Source organism: Empidonax traillii, unplaced genomic scaffold (assembly GCF_003031625.1).
Source record: "Empidonax traillii isolate 1590-97213 ecotype Southwest subspecies unplaced genomic scaffold, ASM303162v1 scaffold181:size1721324, whole genome shotgun sequence".
Taxonomy (NCBI): domain Eukaryota; kingdom Metazoa; phylum Chordata; class Aves; order Passeriformes; family Tyrannidae; genus Empidonax; species Empidonax traillii.
Genome location: NW_020955374.1, coordinates 1598039 through 1617723, shown reverse-complemented (window position 1 = coordinate 1617723; position 19685 = coordinate 1598039). Strand labels below are relative to the sequence as shown.

Below are 19685 nucleotides of genomic sequence, written 5' to 3'. Positions count from 1 at the left end.
GGTGGTTCTGTCCTCTGCTCAGACATAGTTTAGGTTTCTTGAGACTGAGGACAGTCTGGATTCCAGGTCTTCTCCTTCCATGACATGTGGAAAATGAGCAGTGAGATTCACTTCCTTCCTACCTCCACATAGAAGGTTTTTGAGTTACACTGAGTCAGGATTGAAAGATCTGTATGGGCACATCTAGTAGATCACTAGATCTCTTTGAATCCCAGAAAAACTTTGTCTGGAAGCGATATCTGGAGGCTGTCAAGTCCAACAACCACTTGCTCAAAGCTAGGCTAACCTCACACTACCATCTGGTTGCTCAGGAACTTCAGATGAATTTTTAGTATCTCCTGGGCTGGAGGTTCCTCAGGCATTTTGTTGACCTGTACCAACGCCAAAACATTTTTTAAGTGATTTTCCTTTCACGTAGTTGGAATTTGCAACTTGGGACCATTGCCACTTATGTTTTTATTGGAGACCTCCAAGACAAGTCTACATTATCTCCATAATCCGTCTGCAGGTAGCGCTGTTAAATCAAATCTCCTTGTAGTCTCTTCTCCATACTGAACAAACCCACTTGACACAGTCCCTGCTTGTACATCATGTGCTCCAGCCTCCAGTGCTTTTTGTAGCCTCCACTGCTTTTTGTAGCCTCCACTAAACTTGAGTTGGGATGTCAATATATCCCTTTTGTAGTAGTGGTCCAAGTGACTGTGATGGCACACTGCTGCCTCGTTCTTAGCAAGTTTAGGATCAGAGAATTCTAGTTACCAATCTTAAACAACCTTAGGTGAGACAGACAATTAGTAAATACAAAGAGTCTGGCTAGCAGTTCTAGATGCTTATCATTTTTAAGTAAATTAGCAAAGATTAGAGTCTTGAATTCAGTCTCCTGAATTTACTCCTGTCAGTAAAAGGCACGTGTAGTTCCCAGATATTTTCTTGTCTCAAGAATCCAGTTTCACTAGAAGCACTGTACAAGTGAACAGTACTAGTTTTCATAAATATTGTTTAATCCACAATTTGCAAGTTTAAAAAGTTGTTTCTATCAACATGTCACAGCTAAAATACAGTCCTCAACTTATACACACAACTGAGTCTTGGCAAGACAATTCCCTGACATTAGGATGGCCTACTCTAAACTTGCATGTTTCTGATACATAGTACAAGTAACTAAATATTTTCCTTTTAGTCACACATCTGCACAGTTTGTAAAATCAGATTTTAGCTTTTAACTTACTGGAGGTCAGACTTAGACTAAAGTGAATACTCTTTTGTATCATGGTACAATGTAAAATGCTAACATTAGAGGCCAAAGCCATTAATATACAAAGGATTGAACTATTACACTAGTTCACAAAGAGTGAGACTTGTGATTCTTCACAAGCAATCTGTCTTCTCAGCTTCTGGTCTCAGGCAAAGATTACCTTCCAACCTGCTTACAGGCCTCAGACTTCAGCAGACTGCCTGCATGAAGCAGCACTGAGAGACCCAACTGTGAGAACAAGACAGCATGTTTTAAATTACAGTCTCTGTAATTAGGCACAGTAAAGGCCACCTACTCTTCTAGAGAAAAACCTGTTAATTACTCTGCTGCCTGCCTTCTGCTGCCATTTCTTGTCCTGAAGGATCAGCTGCCCTTTTCCTCTTCCTCTTCCTTCTGCTCAGAGTCTATTTCCCCTTTGGAAAAGGGGACCAATATCTATCTGCCCCTCCTCTCCCCATATACCAACATTCAATTAGGAACATACCCCTTGATATTTTTAAGCCCCTAACAGTGCTATAGATTGAGTAACCATAAAGATTTGATTAATTAAGGTTGCAGAAAGTAGAAGTATAATCTGATACAAAATTAATGTAAAGTGTTCTCAGGATACCAGCTTTAATTAACTTTACTGGAAAATTTTCAGTGGCTGAATTCTCATCAGATTCTAGCCATACAGTCAAAAATATTTAATTTCTCAAGAGAAGATGAAGACTTGCATATTTCACTCCTGAACTTGCAAGAACACACATTCTCTGGCCTTGAGCTTGATGATAGCTTGAAGGTTGGTATGTATTTTCCTTCTAACACACATACATATTCTATCTCATAAAGTCTTACATATATATATCTTATCTGCAAGCTGGGTAGCATACTACATGAGGCAGAACAATCTCCACTATAGACTGGCCCACAAGAAAGCCTTCAGAACACAGAGGTCAAGCAGGCATTGAAATAAGATTTTATTTAAAAAAAAAATGATGTTGTAAAATAAAAAAGTAGTAAGAAATCATATCTGTTAGCAGCATCTGGCAAAAATTACTTAATGAGGCATTTTTGTAGAGAAGTTTCCTCATTAGTATATTGCAATCCTGAACTTTTAAAGCCTTTGTTTTTAAACTGAATTTGTAAAAGAAGCTAGGAAAGAAAGAAGTAGATGTATAGTTAGAAACAGTCACTCAGACATATGGTATGAGCCCAGAGCTGACCTTCATATTTGTCCTTGGAGAGAAAACAAAAAGAAAGGGAAGGGGTACAAGCACAGAGTGATCTAGAACTGCTAGAGTGAAGACAAAGGATTTTGCAAAGGCAACTCTCACATGGTGTTCTGGCTAGAACACTAAAAAACAAGTAGTTTATAAATTCGAAAGGTTTGAGTGGGGGCTTTTTTTTTGTGTGCTTTTTGGTTTTTTGTGTTTGGTTTTTTTTTTTTTTTTAAAGCTGCTTCTCAGAGATTCCTCAAAAGACCTTACTCATTTTACTCATTATAATTAGGGAGCCTTTTTTTTTTTTTTTTTTTGCATTTCTTCATCTTGTGTTTCTCATGTCATTTTCAATAATTAATTTGAAAGACCCAGTCAGCATCCTCTGACTGCAACTGATACAAGAGGTTCTCTTCATGCTACTAGATAACATGCACATAGCACAGCTGGCAGTCCTCTGTTTTCACAGCAGTCAAGTCTTCATTGTATCTACTACAAGAGGAGTAGGAAAGATAATGGGACATTAAGCTGCCCCATTGATTTTTAGGACACGTGCTGACGTCAGGAAGAATCTTACTCTGTTGTAGATGGAACAAGGAGCTCTAATCGAGAACAGCCTGTACCAAAGTTTAAAATGCAAAAAGACAAATAAAACAAAGTTTGTATTGTTCAGTACAAACAAAGTAGAAAGAACCAAGACACACAAAGTAATGATGAGGAATTAATGGGGTGTAAAACATTTAAAGGAGGCAAACAAAGTGATGAGTCATATGGAAAGAAAACAGAAATGCCCAATTTCAGTTTCAACAGTTCTGCAGTTTTCCAGCAAGAAAGTGATCGTTTTTGTGGATTTAACACATAAATTTGCAATGAACAGGGTCACAGATGCTTTACATGTTAGCAGTCAAAAAAGCACTAGTCATGCAAGTCTTTTAGGTGGTCTGGGAAAACTCAATCTGCTTTGTGCTGTCTTTGAATTCATCTAACAAACGTGCTTAGTGAGCCTGATAAAAGTTTTTAAGGTACTGTTGACAAATTTGCTATATTTAAACATTCTGACTACCAACACTTTTGAACAAGTAAACTTAGTTTGCATGTCTTTGGTTTCAGGGTTTTATTTTAAGAGAAGGTAAGTTATCAACAGGAAAATAATTTTTTCCATTGGTAAAAACTGGAAGCTGTATGAAATTATGTAGCTCTCCAGATACGCAGGGCTCTTTAGATCACTTCGTAATTCTGTTTTTACTTTCTGCTGTAGGAAAAGCTTCCCTCTTGCTTTTACTTCTTGGTATGGAGGGAGGCCAGGGAGGAAACAGAAAGGTAAGGGAACACACTTTGCAATATTGCAAACCAGTGCAGAGACAGAGCAAGCAAGGGAAGAGCAGATATTCTCCTTCAGATACCTGTCCGTATATTCTGAAGAGATAAGATTCTTAACTATTCCACCTTTTAGGAATCTTTTCACAGTGAACACCAAAGCAGCAGCTTACAGTCTGGGCCACTACTGATCTAAACACCACCATGAACTTTTTTGGGAAGTCATTCATCACTCATATGACAGGTAGAAAAAAGCTGCAGAGTGTAAGACACTTAACATATGAACTTAATAATGGCCAGTCTCTTCGCGAACGAAGAACCGGGGAAGGTCTTTCTACCTTCCAGCCTGCGCATTGGATTTTTTAGGTGAGACACAGTGTGCGCGGAACTGAGCCCACCCTTTAATCCTGAGGTTCATCTGCCGGGGCCAAGCACACTTGGACGGTGGCAGCGAGGTCCTCAGGACGTAGATGGATTGCCTTACGGGGCTAGCGAGCTCCATCTGCCCGGGGAGTGTCCTAACCGGGAATCGAACCCAGATCTCAGCGTTGACAACGCTGTGGTTTAGCCACTGCACCACCAGGAACTTAACATACCTGAATGCTGAATGATGCTGACATTATGTACATGGAACATGTATTTGCCCAGCATGTGTGAAACAGCATTGCAGTTCTCAGAGTAAGATACACTATTAAGCCTATTTCTTTCAGTCAAACTTGTAATCTGCAAAATATGTCAGGGTCTCCTCGACAGGATCTTTTTTTCATTATCAGTGACTTGCATTAATTATAATCCCGTCCTTTAAAGCTACACATGCAAAGTATATAGTTTTTTCTACTGTTTTGCCTGGGATTCATCAGATCAATAAAACTTGATAACTAAATCATTATGTTTTAATTTTTTTATAAAAGATATTATATAAGCTTTCTTCTGACTCTTGCAATTTCCTTGCTATTCTAAAATATTTGAGTGAAGAGTACAGAAGCATTGAAGAAGAAATGGTGAACAGTTTAAACTGAGTGACACTGCTGGGTTTTTATAAGCAAGTTGTACCAAACAATGTGGGACAAATAAATTCCACTCTTTTTGGTAGCTGTTATACACACAGTAAGAGAAACAGACTAGAAAATTGGTCACAGATGCCATTTGAAGATGAGAAGAATTCCACAAAACTTCCACAGAAAAAAATGGACTTCATCAAAGGCTTGCAGAAAAATCTCCCTAGAAGATAAAAACCATTTCTTGCCTATGTCTTCTAGAAAGCTTGAGGAAGGAGTCAAAATTATTTCAGCTATTACATGAAGTACCTTTTCAAGAAGGCACTTCTAGTAGTAAAGACTACAGATGACAATTTGGTTAACTGCTTTCTTTCTGAAACGGGTTATTTGAAGTAACACAGTTCTAGCTCCCTCAAAGCACCTGGCAGAAAGCTTACATGTTGAGACAAGACTCAGGTGTAAATATATACTTTTTCTTCAGCTTCAGATAGATGAGAAAGCACCAAATATGTTGTCTTCCAAAACAGATTACTTGCCAAACCACATATTTTCATCCAAAAAATAGAGCTAAACCATATACTATCTGATAGATCCTGCTGGGAATGCTCCAGCAAATAAAAGGGTTGAGGTATTGCTCAGTGCAGATAACAGAGTAGCTTTTGTCACTTTTAAAATGAGAAGAAATTTAAAAAAAAAAATTCTTACCTGTAGAAAAAGCAGTAAAACATGCCAGTCAGTGAGACCAAAAAAGAGATTCTGGTAATGTTAAAGTTGCATATTTCACAAGTACTTGCAGACTTGTCATGATTAAATGTCAGGATGAGACCTAGGCATTCCCATTCTCCACATCATCATTCCAGTTTCCATGGAAAGAACATGCACACTGTGCACAGTCCAAGTAAGTGTGCTGTGGATTATCCAAGTGCAGATGGTGAGGCACTCAGCTTGGCATTTCAGAGCTAATTTCAATCTTGGTTTATTCCTCTTGGGTTCAGAGACAAAAGGATTTCCAGAGGACAAAGAAGGATCCTTCAGGAGTAACTGGTTATTGTCAGATACAGTTGTGTGCAGATTTCCCAGGTGAAACCAATCAAATGAATACAAAAGCCAGAATGTGTTTTCATCAAGTTTTATATGAGGCTCTGGAAGCAATCAGTAAATATGGAAAGAGAAATACAAAGAGAAAGTAACCTGTATTCTGCTTTGGTTAGCTTTCAAGCAATCAAGCACTTGAAGGAATAAAGCTTGAATTAAACTTATGAATAGTTAGCCCTTTCAGTTAACAGACAAGCCAGCATTCAGCAAGGCCTTGCATGCAATCTTCTTTATTTATAGAAGCACATGGATACTGACTTTAACTATTTCTCACTCTCAGATGTCATCCATGTCACCTTAAATAACCAAAAATTCTGGTCAAATATGCCTAAAACCATGCTGAAGGGTAAAAGGAAACAGATTCTTTTCACATACAGCTGATTATGGGCAGGTACATAACACCCACTTCAAAAATTTTTCTTTATTCCTAATAGGCCTCTATTCTATCTCTCTTCATACTTGATCACTTGTAAATTCAAGACCTCCAATTCAATGCCTTCAGTAGCTGAAAGGATTTGAAAAATCTTCTGATTCCCATTTTAGATGTTAACTTCCCACAATTAATGCCTCTTTCTTTAGCTTGCTTTTAGCTTTCAAAGGCTGCTCCTGCATGGAATAAACCCTTATGCTTCACTATTCATTCCTACTGAATCTTATCAAGCTTCCCTAAATACTTTCTCATTCAGTGATACATCAAGTTAGATATAAACAGCCTTCAAGCCCAGTGTAAGATTTTGGCTTTCAGTGAGCTGGCTAACTGGAGAGAAGAACATGAACCTGTGAGAAAGACAAAACAAAAACCTCAACACAGAACCCTTTGTTCCTTAGTTTTTAAGAAGTCTTTATACCCAAACTGTAAGATAAAATCCCCTAGCTAATACCAACATACATACACATGCAGAAAAGTAAAAGTTCAGAGTAGAGATCATGGCTACCTTTACTTCAGGTTACTCAAATTTATCTATTACTAATCTTTGGAAAAGGAATTACTCCCTCACTCACATTGGTCTCACACTCATTAGTTCCACAGAGATGGCACTTTATATGGAGGAGGAGGGAAAAACTCAGCCACTGGACAAACAACTGATATATGAACATTAGTATGAATATACAATTAAGTTTTTAGGTTTTATGTTTGACTTACACAGAAAGACATACACTAGATCCACCCTCCCACTCTTCTGGTGACTAACTCCTATTTAACTTCTTACAAACCTGTCCACATCTATGTCCTTTCTTACACAAGAATCTCTTCAGAGATTCTTAAGAATCTCTTTCTTACACAAGAATCTCCTCAGAGGACCCTTGGTGACAAAATAAAAGTCTAGTATTTTAGCCATTGTTATCAGAATGACAATTACTTTATTAATTAGCACCATATAGGGAGAATCAACCAAATAAAAGTGCTAAGTTATGACATGGATTTCACATCACACACAAAAAAACATATGTAGAAAGTAAAACTATTGAAAGTATCTACAACTGTTACTACGAAAACCATGTCACTCCAAAATATTTCTGCTTTCCTTGACGAGGCTTTCAAATGCACTCAGAGAATAGAGATAAATTAGAACACTTCACTGAAATTACTGCTCTATGAGCAGAACAGGAATACTTCAGAAAGGGGGATGGGAAGTTGAAATTTCTTCAACAGAACAAATGGCAGATATGATTAAGTAAGTGTTCAAGAAGAGTGTCACAGAAGGAACATCAGCTTAAAGACAGATATCACAGGAAAGCTTCCACTGTTTTTAGCAGCTTGAACAGAGAAAAGACAGTCAAATTAGCTAAAAATCTGGTCTGCCTCAACAGCAACCACATCAAAGGAGAGTTAGGTAAACTAAGAGGCTTCTAATACGAGGATTTATTTTCTAAACAACATTCAAATCACTTACTGGGAAATGGCATCTAACTCACACCAATTCCCAGACCAAGTTTTGACTTGTTCAGAAGAACAAGCTGACATATATCAACAACGCACAAAAATCCTTGGCAACACTTAAAAAGTCACATATCAAACTGTTCTAGTCCTCAGCAGTATTCACAGACACTGTGTAACTTAAAGCAAAGGTTACAACTCTGATCCTTCTGATAGCCATTCCATGAAAAAAACAACCCAAACCCAAACACAGAACTTTGTCACCAAAATCCATACAAGAGGAGAATTATGAAAGTGAATACTGAGGAGCAGTCCTGAGAGTGTAATGAATCACTACTAAACAAAGAGACAACTGCTTCTCTCAAAAGGAGCTGGATAGAAGAGCTTACTTGACAAAAACATGCTTGGACACCAGAATGAGGTGCTCAGGTGCTTCCTTAGCCTCCAAGAATACACAATGTTCAGCAATTGACTCAGATTATGCAGTCTGGAAAGCAGAGGAAACTTAGAATGGTGGCACCTTCTTCCCCCTCCCACTGCAGTAGGAAATCAAAGCAACATACCACAGAGGAAGATGGGCAGTCATTTGGATGCTGACCCTAGAACAGTGCTGAAGTTTTCTTCTTTCTAGAATTCTGCCTCGTAGTTTGCTTAAGAAATCATATGCAGTTGTTTAAGGTATGCAACCTGTTAGTCTCCAAATAAACGTCCAAGAAAATATTAAAGAAATACTGTACTACCAGGAGAGACAACTATAAAATCAAAAATTTTACACTACAAAATTCAGTAAAAAAAAAAAAAAAAAAAGTTTGCAAAACTTGCAAGAGGAGTACCAGCCTCCAGCTTAGCCAGACCAAGAATGCTAGAGGAGAATGGAAGAAAAGAAATGCTAGCAAAGAGAGGACTTGGAGCACCTAGTACACTTACACAAAATATATTTGCATAGTGTGTTGTCCCACTGGAAGCGCTGTTTAAGAAGCAGAGCAGCAGTCTGTAACGGATGAATGGACTTCAAAAATTGCTTCTGTGAGGCACAAAAGTGAAAGGAAAGAGAATTTTCTGCTTGGAAGGAAATAGCACGGTTCAGCGTGCTGCAGCAGTCATCAGAAATCAGTACCTTTTTCTGGAGATTTGCATAAATAACTCTGATCTCCAGTCTTATCAGCTATTCAATTGTGGGAAAACAATGTTTAAATAACAGTTTTCATCCCTTACTTCCAAATGTTGCCAATGAAAATGGAAGTGCTGAAAAACATTTTGAGATCTTCCACGATGAAAGGTGCTGCATAAATAATACATTTCTCCAGTATCTGAAAAAAAGAAGATAGCAAAATTGTGTCTCCTTGCTCTTTGGTCTCTACAGCAATTGCATAACTGTGCAGAGTGTACAACTGAAAAGTATCTTCCAGTGTGACAATTAGCTAATGCATCACTCCCTGTAAAACATCTTCATGCAATTTCTTCCGTAAAGGTTAATGAAATCATTCCCCATTATTACCTTATATTAAAGTCTACTTTCACATGAACATGTAACAAATACAAAAGTATCAGTGAGGAAGTGATGTTACATGCTTAAATTTCTTATCCAGCATCTGTGTTCCTCTGGGCACAGGGCTATCATGTTCATCTTCTATAAATACCCATTAAACGTGATCTGTTCTGGAGATTCTTTGTGCACGTGTTGAGGATGCGTGAAGGCTTTGCACCTGTTTTTACCATGTATCATTGATTCTGATTTTGTAAAATTGGAGAGAATGTTGCCATTGCACCAGCCAGGCCCTAGTAGTACCACAATAGGTATAGATACAAAAATTAGACTTCAAAAGGATACGTAGCAGTGGTGGCTTTATTTTTGCATATTGTCACTTTGAGTGAATGACACTGGCATTATACAATTCTTACTACCATATCATATTATAGCTGCCATCCAACAAATCAACACCTGAACTCTTTACAGGCAAATAAACGTATGGGGGAGGGGGGGGGGGAAGTGTTCCACAAAGCCTCTAGGTATTCAGGGTAACTTGGAAAACTCCCTATTCAGGACAAATATTTTGCCTGGAAAAGGTTTTGGTGTTTGTAAACATTAGTACCCTGTATATAAACAAATACACGATAAAATGGGCTTATTCACTGACAAAAAGCTGTAGTTCCCTTAGGCTTTAGAGGCATGCTATAATCCATTTTGATAAGCTATGTCTCTTTCTCAAGTCATACAGCTTCTATATTTATGCAGACTCCATTCACATCTCTTATCACGCTTTGACTCCATGAGACCTTACAAATAACAGTTACTTAAAATGCGGCAAACTATTTTTAGGGTTTTTTAAATAGTTTCACATCATGCCTGCCTTTTAGAGTCTGAATTATTTTCACATGCTCCAATTCTTATATGCATTAACAAATCCTATTCTCTTTTATTTTCTCCTTGCCATGTCTGAACTCACAAACATTAACTCAACCCAGTAAAGCTGCCATCATTCAACCATCTTAAAACAAGAGAAATACAAAACAAAGGTAGGGTTTATGACCGATTCTCTGTTGCTCTATAAGGCCACACACTGTATTTTGTTCTTTCTTACAATTAAAATATGCATTTTTGATATCCAGCTATCAACTTTTATGTCTCTTGTTAATGGCATCAGTTCCTTGCAGTCATCCAAAACATTATTTTATTGATCCTACAATGAAAAATAACCTAACAGGGGAACAAGAAATCAGCCCAACTGAAAAGTAATTAGTAATGGGGAAAAAATATGCATAGTGAAAAAAAAGGAAAAGAAATGGGACATAAACAGAACTATTACGCTACTAGACAGAGTTCCTAAATTCTGACCATTGCCCACCAGAAATAAATTTTCTGGAAGCATACAAGAAAGTGGATCAAATATGAAACAGCCTATATATGTAGAAAGAGTGGACAGAGGAAGATGTTCTTGAGGAAAAAGAATGTGACAGATACATGTGAAAACTTGACTCCTGAGTAATTGAAAAGGAAACAATTAACATTACTCACCTCGTGACAATTAAAAAGGCCCCCAATTAAACATTAGGTAAAGAATTTTAAGCGAAAACAAAGAGACCTAAAATTCCTTACACTCCACATGCACTGAATCATGTAGCTGCCAAAGGATAATGTGAAGCCTGTGAATAGAAATCAGATCAACCAAACACTGCAATGAGGACATGATGCCTCCTGCAATTAAACATAATAGTGCAAACATTGCTTTATGCTCATGGAACTCCTAATCAATGCTGAGCACCAAACACTGCGAGACTGTATCAAAAGATGATTACTCCATCTAATTTATTCATTACTTCTCTAAGCATCCTTTACTGGAATTTTGCCAGCCATCTTATTTTTATAGCAGATTTTTATTCTCACAGGCTACATCTATAATATGCCACAGAGTTTTTCTATTAAATAAGAATTTTTTACCCACCCTATACAGTTTGAACAGGCATCTGACAGTCACTGTTCTAGTGTGAACAGCTATTTTTTAGTTTATTAGCAATACTAAAAACAAACAATCAGTGCCATCTGTCATGTACTACAGGAATAAAAGTTAATTCTTCATATATATTTTATTTAAAAAAAAATCACAAAAAATCCAAAGCCACTCATCCTACTAGTTACTAGGAGCTTTTTCTAAATTTAAATGAGATGCATATTTTGTTCCTTTTTTTTCATTGTATATTTTTTCAGGGTATAATAGTGTTTTCTTGGAATTCACTAGCAACATGCATATATGAAGAAACTTCTGTGCCTCAAGCAAGCACCTTGGGAAGGCTGAAAGTAGCAGAGGCTGTTAACACTGATTGCGCCTCCAAATTTAAAGTTAACTGACACTTAACATCAAAAATTTTTCTTGGTCTACCTATGGATAGATTATTTCAAAGGAGAAACACATTTTTAACTTCCACTTTGACTGGGTTAGACAAAAAAAACAACCAACCAACCAAACAATTCAAAGACAAATGTAGAGTTGCAGATCAGAAATATTAGGCAGAACTCGTGAAATTTTTTGAAAGCAAAGGTGAGAATCCAAGTGACTCATTAGATTGAACAAAGAAAACCAGGAGTTGGTGGAACATTTATTTACCTAAACTTAGTTTAGTCAGTTTAAAACTGACTTTCCCATTATATATATATAGATATAGATACCTATATATATATAGATATCTATCTCACATATTAGGAAACACTCTTGGCCAAGGCTCAAGTTCTGCAGTTCTTACTTTCCCTTGCTTTGAAGTGCAAAATTGAGCTCCTATTGAGCCTTGGCCTGATCATCAGCTGAACTTATAACTCACAAATGTAGAGAATCAGTGTGCTCATGATTTTTTAAGTTCTTTAGGTTGATTAACTATCTGAATGGCAGCACTTTCACAGAATACACAGAACACCTTGTAAAGGATTCAGTGACAGCTCTCTCAATAAGCATCATGGCTTTGACTCTTCTGCGAGGTTTACCTCTCTCCTACCTACTAACAGTCAGCAAGTGAAGTCAAGATGTTGAACAGGAACCAATTTAAGGCTGCTGCTGAAGTAATAATATCCTTTACCAATATGATCCACAGTATTTTAAGTGAGGTTTAACATGTACTATAAACAGTATCATGGAAGGGCCATTAATAAGCATCTGTGCTATTTTAAAACAACAGGTGGTGAGATCGTTTCACCAAAGCTATGTGCTCACCATATGTGTAAGTAGAAATTCTGTAGGAGGCAGAAGGCAAATGAGTGAATAGTTAGCAAATATATATATTATATAATATATAAAATTATATGGATATATTAAGATCTGTATGATCTCACTAAAACTGCAGTACATTTTATGGGCTAGCTAACAGCTGCCAAGATAACTTCGATATACCTTTGGATCTTTTGGAATAGTGCTGTAACAAAGATGTGACACTAAAGGAAACAAAAGTAAGAGAAACTAGGATTGAATATTTGTATTAGACCTATTTGTCTATCACGTCTGATGACATACTGGGACATTACTGCAGAAAAGGATGCATAACTGTGCAGAGACCAGGCAGCTGCTATAAAAGCAAGTCAAATTCCCCAGAATCCTGGAAAGGCAAAGAACAGCAATGTAAAAAAATTTTAAATTCATTTTATTATAGGTTAGAAAACAACCCAAATTCTGCTAGAGAAAACTACACCCTAGCTAACACAGAAATCCTTCCACTGCAGCTCTTCTTCAGAGTTCATGTTTTATACTTGGTTCAGCCAGGGAAGAAGGGCAGAGATACATTGGAATCCTTTTACAATCACAGAAACATGACCGGGTCAGAAATGCAGCATATCTTCAGTATGTCAGGGAAGACAAAACCCTTGCTGGTGCTATCATAAGAATTAAAAGGAAAAAAAAAAATTTTTTTTGTCTGGGTAGGACATTTTCACCACCTGTCCTATGAGAGTCCATTTTGTGTTACTTTCTTATCTGATAAGATTATATTTAAAGACTGGGATATGTACTGGAAACATACAGTTCTAGTACAATCAGATTGTTTTGTTTTATATTGTTGTCTTAATAATTTTATAAGACTACAGAATATGAAGACTTCCTCAAAGCTAAGCTCTCAACGCATCATGAAAGCAATACATATAAATGGATTCACACTTGTGTTCCTGTTACATGCAGTCTCTTTCAAGGGAGAGGCTTAAGTCAGCCTGCTGTTGCAAGAAGCATACGCAAACTCTGCATTTCTATCTCCATATTTCATAGTAAACTCAGGGGCTCATTACCCGGGTTGTGAAGTGCTGACTTACTTGACTACATCAAATCCAAGATAATCAATGCCTGTCTTGTTCCCACCACTAATATATTTTAAGTGAATAAAACTCTTATCTTAAGAGTTTACTAAGCTTTCCTTAACGATTGCTACTTTTGCAGTTGACTGGGCACTCACGTAAAGATCTTCTATTGACAATAATTAGTTCAACATGAAATCCATTTGCATAGTAGAAGACAAAGTTTCAGTTTATGCCTGGCATTTATTTTTCAGATGGAAATGTCTTCTCTCCTAGAAATGTTAGCTATGCACAGAAGCAAATTTGGGAAGTGTCAATGCACTGGTTTTTCAAAAGAATAAACGGTATCACTACTGTTGAAATACTCTTGATTGTTTCTACATGCTAAAGTACATTGTTTTAAGTTCACATTTGAATATTTGTCCCCTTACACCCTGCTCAAGCTTTTCTTCAAGGAATTCTTAAACTTGAAAAAATAATCCAACTAAAAGCCTAGTAACAACATAACTGAAAAAAGACATGCTTGCTCTGAAATATGGTTATTTCAGCTAATTCAAACAGCACTTAGAAACATCAGCTTTAAATATTCTCATAATAATAGAAAATATATTTAACTGAATTGTTCCATTTCAGCCCTTGGAAAGGACAAGTGGAACCAAACCTCTGCAACTTCAAGTGCATTCAAGGTCACTGGGTTTTCCAGTTTGTTCTCCTAAGGAAACAAGCTTTATGCAAACATACCCATATGGCCCCCACTCATAAAACTGGGCAAACGAACCTCCTGTTTCAAAGGCTGACCGCAGCCTAGAAATCTCAAACATAATTAAGCTCTTCCAAATTTGAAGAACTAACCCAGATGAAGTGTTCCAAAATAGCAGAACCTCTGAGGAAAAGGCAACTAAATCTCAGCTGCTACTCAGTCTGTCTAGCACCAACCAGCTGGCCAACGAGGCTGTTCTTCCAGTCAGCGGGGCTGCTGCCCCAGATCAACCACAATAAAGATGCTTTTCTCTGCTTGGCAGAGGTATGAAAGTTACAGTAACAGAAGGAGGAAGAAGAGTTCTAGGAGAGAAATCTGTAGGAAGTGAATTTACACCAGTTATGCCATTTAACTAAATTCACATTGATAATTAAGCACACTTTTTTTTTTCCTATGGACACATGCACATTACACCATTTGCCTTTGGAGTACAGAAGATAAAAATAAAAGTTCAAGTTTGCAGTATGGCTCTTCACCAACTAATCCTTGACACCATGTTGTCTTAAAAAAATGTTACCAGTCTTCTGAAATATTATTTAAGTTTGCCAGGAAGCACAAAGAGCTAAATTTACTGGGATAATATTGTGTCAACATTAGTGAGTACTCACACTACCCTGTGTTTGCAACAATTGACCAGGAGGCCATTCCGTGAAGAAATTGGCTTAAATCAAATGGGTGGACTAATATGAGAAGCATCTGAACCCAGCTACAAGGTTCCTTTTTTCAACCAAACACAACTGGAGAAGAAATCAGCCAATGACTACAACATTTCAAACACTGAGACAGTCAGTCTTGCTCTATTTTAGAAAGGGAAAAACAGTAGAAATGTCCTAACCAACACTTTCAAGTGTTTTACAGGAACAAAATAAATGCTGGCAGATAAAAGACACAATTTTGACAAAGTGAGATTTTTTTTTCTAGCCTGAAATACATACATTGGATAGACCACGGTGTGCTTAAAGCAACAAGTTACATGGGGTCATAGTTAGTGACTGTTCTTCAGGGCCAAGACTTGCTTGTTGGACTGATTTCTGACACTGCAATTCATCACTCACTCTTTGTTTTAGCCTTGTGAAGCCTCAGCTGTCTTTTATACACATTTTCTGTCTCTATAGCCATCATTCATCTTCTGCACACCCAGTAACATACTGAGGGAAATACATGTATTTAAACATTTTCCCAGAAATAATGAAAACAAACCAAGCAACTCCATTACCTCCCTTAGTACTACTACTGTCACTAGCACCATGATCAGAGGCTTCAACCAAGAATCCCACAACTGTCTGAGCTTCTCTGTGAACACATGGGGTTCCTTTAAGATGAACATACAGGTAAATAGACATCAAATAAAATAACCTTCAGCTTCCAGTACCCTGCTTCCTTTTTCATTAAGAACAGATTAATACCTGATCCTTTACTTCCCAGAGACATTCACTGTTTTAATATCCAAACCACACAGAGATATTAACCATTACAACCGCAGACAGTGCTTGTTCTAATAATCTGCCTCTGCACACTAACCCTAGCCTCCTGTACTGCCATAGCTGCTTTAGGGCAAGCTTTTCTTCTTAGAGAACAAATTTTAAAATAAATAATAATAATAAAAAAAAAGTAAATAGGTCGGGCAGATTTTTTTCCCCTTCTACTCAATTCCGAAACACTTCTCATTTGGCGTTACGACCTGTGTAGGTACCACAAAAAACGTGCAATGTCAACGGCCAACCTACAATCGGAATGCTCTCTTGTTTTTTTCCACTTCTACGGATGATATGGTGGAAGAGCAACTCACTAATTCTTCCAAATAACAAACACGCATTTGAATTTTGCTGCTATTTTGTTTATCACGAATCTTGTGCTGGATGATAAAAACGGAAAAAAACCCACACGTCTCCGAAAAAGTCAACAGAATCCATTTTGGTGTAAGGGCTGGTTCACCAACTTCTACGCTCTTTAGTTTCCTGTGAAGCGACTTCCAAATGCAGGACTGTACACGAGACGACATCCTTTTTTGCTGCTGTTCTCCTGAAACCCTTCTGCCCTAAGATGTCTTCCCCGTCACTTGAGGAACGCACATCGGGCCGAGGGGAGCCCGGGCGAGCGCGGGGCGCGATCCCGCACCTGCCGCAGTGCTCACAGTGCTCCCGCCCTCGCCCCCGTCCTGTGCTGCGCCACTGACAAAATGCCCCTCGGCCGCGCCATCCCTCCTGACACGGGCACCGGGAGCAGCCCGGGCCGCTCAGCGGGGGCTGGCACGGGGCCACCGCACATCCTGGCAACGACAGATAAAACGCAGCGCTGTGGCTCTTCGGAGAGGGCAGCCTCGCCGCTTTTGGAGGGAACGGCGGGAGAAGGGAGGAGAGGGGAAGAGAAGGAAGCTCGGTGGGTCAGCACAGCCCCAGCCCGTGCCGGCGCTGGGCAGGCGGGGGGGCCGGAGCGTTCCCCCGGCCGGGCAGCGCCGCAGCCCCCGCGCCCGCAGCTCCCGCTCACCTTTCAGCGACCGGCTCAGCGCATCTTCCTCCCTCCCTCCCGCAGCGGCTGCTGGTGGCGGCCCAGAGCCCCTGGGCTCTGCGGGTGCCCGGCGCTGTTCCTTCGTCAGCTGGCGGCAGCTCCCGCTGTCACTTCACCCCCACATCCCGACGCCGCCGGCAGCTGCTGCTGCTCCTAAATTCACGGCGCTCCGGCGGCATGAAGTCATCCTCCCCGCCCCCTCCCCGGGCCGCCGCACTCCGCTCCACCGCAGGGGGAGAGGCGGCCCCTCTGCCCGGCAGCCCGAGCGCCGCCGGGCCCTGGCACCGCCCCCGCACCGGAGGGCCAGCGCTCCCGCGGGAATGCACGTACCCGGCTGCCCGGGAGGCTGCGGTGGTGGCACTGTCCCCCGGCGCTTGGCGGCCGGTCGGGGATCCCTCCCCGGGCACGGCGGCGGGATGGGCCGCTCCGCCCCGCTCAGCCCTCCCCTCCCTGGAGTCCCCTCCGTGGGCCGTGGGGAGCGGGGCGCTCCCGCCTGGCTGAGCGGTCCGTGTCTCCCGCTCCGAGTGCTGTGCTCGCCACCGGGTCCGCGCCGCCGGCCCGCCCGGCCGTACTCGGCTAAGCGGCGGGGAACGCAGGAGGGCAGCGCTGCAAGGCCGGAGGAGAGCCTGCCCCGGGAGAGCCGTGTGCCTGTCTCGCTGTTTGAAGGAAGGTCCGCTGTAATCGCCCGTGCTCGTGTGTGGGCACCCAGTTCCCAGTCTCACCTCCCGGCCTCAGGGCGCGCCAGCCCTCCGCAGCCCGCGCCCCTAAAAAATGCTGCGCTTCCTGAGGTGGAGGGGAGTTTCTCCGGCAGCAGCTCCTGCTCTGTGCCTGGAAGGGGAGAACAGAGGAAAGGCACTGTGCTGTGCTCTAGGTCACATGGGCACGCTTCTCCCTTACCGAGGGCGTCCTGATACTTCTGAGACCCAGCAGTAGGCATCATATCTATTTTTGTTATTCAGAGACTGCTGAGCACGGACTGAGTAACCAACAGGCTCATAAAGAAGGCTGGATTCCTATCACAGTTTACAATCCCACGACCCATCCCATATGCAGGACAAGCACAGTTATGTTGCTGCATAAATAACACCAGGCAGTCAGTTCAGATAGATAATACGTGTCACCAGTGCATGTCAGATCATTGTAGTCTGAGAGCTCTTCATATTTTACGAGCAAAGCAGGGTTGTGTCTGGTCAAGAAAAGTAAGGCTGGACAAGCTCCCAGAAAAAACAAACACTGGAATTTCCAAAGTGCTGTGCTGGCAAAATTGACCTGGTGGTCAAGTGGCGCCTTCAAGGTTTTGGAGTTAACCCGCATTGGAAATATTCGTGATTTCCATGGTGGTGAGGTCTAAAACAAGAAGAGTTCCTTCGGTGGCCTGGGTGTAGATAGAACTGATGTCTGTAGCAATAGAGTGAAGCAGAAAAAGAAGAATCTCATTAAGGTACAGTCCTTAGTCTCTCAGAAGAAATACAAAAACTCTGAGCCTAAGTTCCTCTTTGGAAACTCATCGTGTTTATTTTTATAGCAGTTATGGAAAGGCTTTTCACCTTAGCCCTACAGCTGTGCTGTTTTGGGCTGCCTCTACTTAGTTCCTGCCTTGAACCTCTTCTGCTGATTGGCGTTGCAGACCTGAATGTGCAGCACTGGCAGCATCTCAACAGTGATATTTAATTTCAGGAGACAGTGTGTTAGGTTAAGTGATCAAAGAGTCATCTTTACATGCACAAAGGAACTGGGAAGCACTTGGGTAGGCAGGGTAGCCTAGTCAGAGAAAAGAAGCCCATTCCCAGCCCCTCCCAGGGAAGCCTCGGCCCTACAAAGCTGGGGGAACACCCAGCAGCCAACCAAACTTGAGAGTGCTAACTACCTAGGGGCACAGGATGCATAATAGGAAGAACATGTTGGAGTTGTTAAGGCTTATTATGTGATGTTAAGGGCAAAAGTCAAAGGCAGGAGAAGGAAGGGATCAAGGTGATATGGGAATGAACAAGTGTGAGAAAATAGTGGGATAAGGAGGTAAATAGGGCTAGTCCTGTGTAAACAAACTGCTGGCCAGTGTGCTTGTCTGGCTGTGCTCTGCACCTGATCAGCACAGTCTCTCCTAGACTAGACTATTTCTAAATCTTACTGTGTGAGAGATCTCCCCGTGTGTCTCGGTATGGGGTGCAAGTGCCAGCAGCAAGAGTCACGCTTCAGGTTACAGGGACCCATGCCAGAGAGGAGGTAGGATTTCACCGTTGCTGTCATCTCTATTTGCTTGAGTGTTTCTGTCTACACTGATCTGTATGATTGGCCACGTGCATATTTATATATATATTTGTATATACGTACATTGTATTTACGTGCCTCTTAGGAATATGTGTTCAGAATTGCTACTGACTAGACTTAGGAAAATGTTGCTATGGCAGCCTCTCTTCTGTTGGGCTATATGGTTCAGCAACTCATAATGCAATGCACTAAATGATCAGCAAACTAGAAAATCCTTCATCTGTTAAAAATCAAGAATTATCATTATTATTATTATTTAATTATTATTATTTCTTTGGTAGCAGTACATTCCAGACTGAAGAAAGGCAAATACTCTTCGCCCAAGTTTTAATTAGTACTATTCAAAATACATAATTGCTAAAACTAAGGAATAACAGACACCTATAGGATTTTATTTTGTAGAAAAACCTATAGGTGTTCATCCTTTAGCAACATTCTCTGTTCTACACAGAGAATGGAATATTTGATTTAGTAATTATGGATTCAATCAGTTTAAAATGAACACCAATATAAATTGATTGAAACCAAAGTACTTCAGCTTTAATAAAGTATGCTGTAGGGAAAATAGAGGAAATAGTGAAATCTGTTGAACTTCTGAATACGGGGAAAGTATTGGAGATTATGGAATGACTCTGAGCTAGC

At 40.3% G+C, this 19685-nt stretch overlaps 1 protein-coding gene across 1 annotated transcript in view; it reads right to left on the bottom strand.

The window, feature by feature from the left end:
• Positions 1–16951, bottom strand: part of PKIA (cAMP-dependent protein kinase inhibitor alpha) — a 42871-nt gene extending 25920 nt beyond the window's left edge. The window contains exon 1 of the mRNA XM_027886178.1: positions 16755–16951. The gene's annotated coding sequence lies outside the window, so the exon portion shown is untranslated. The remainder of the gene's footprint in view (positions 1–16754) is intronic.
• Between the last annotated feature and the right edge of the window lie 2734 nt (positions 16952–19685).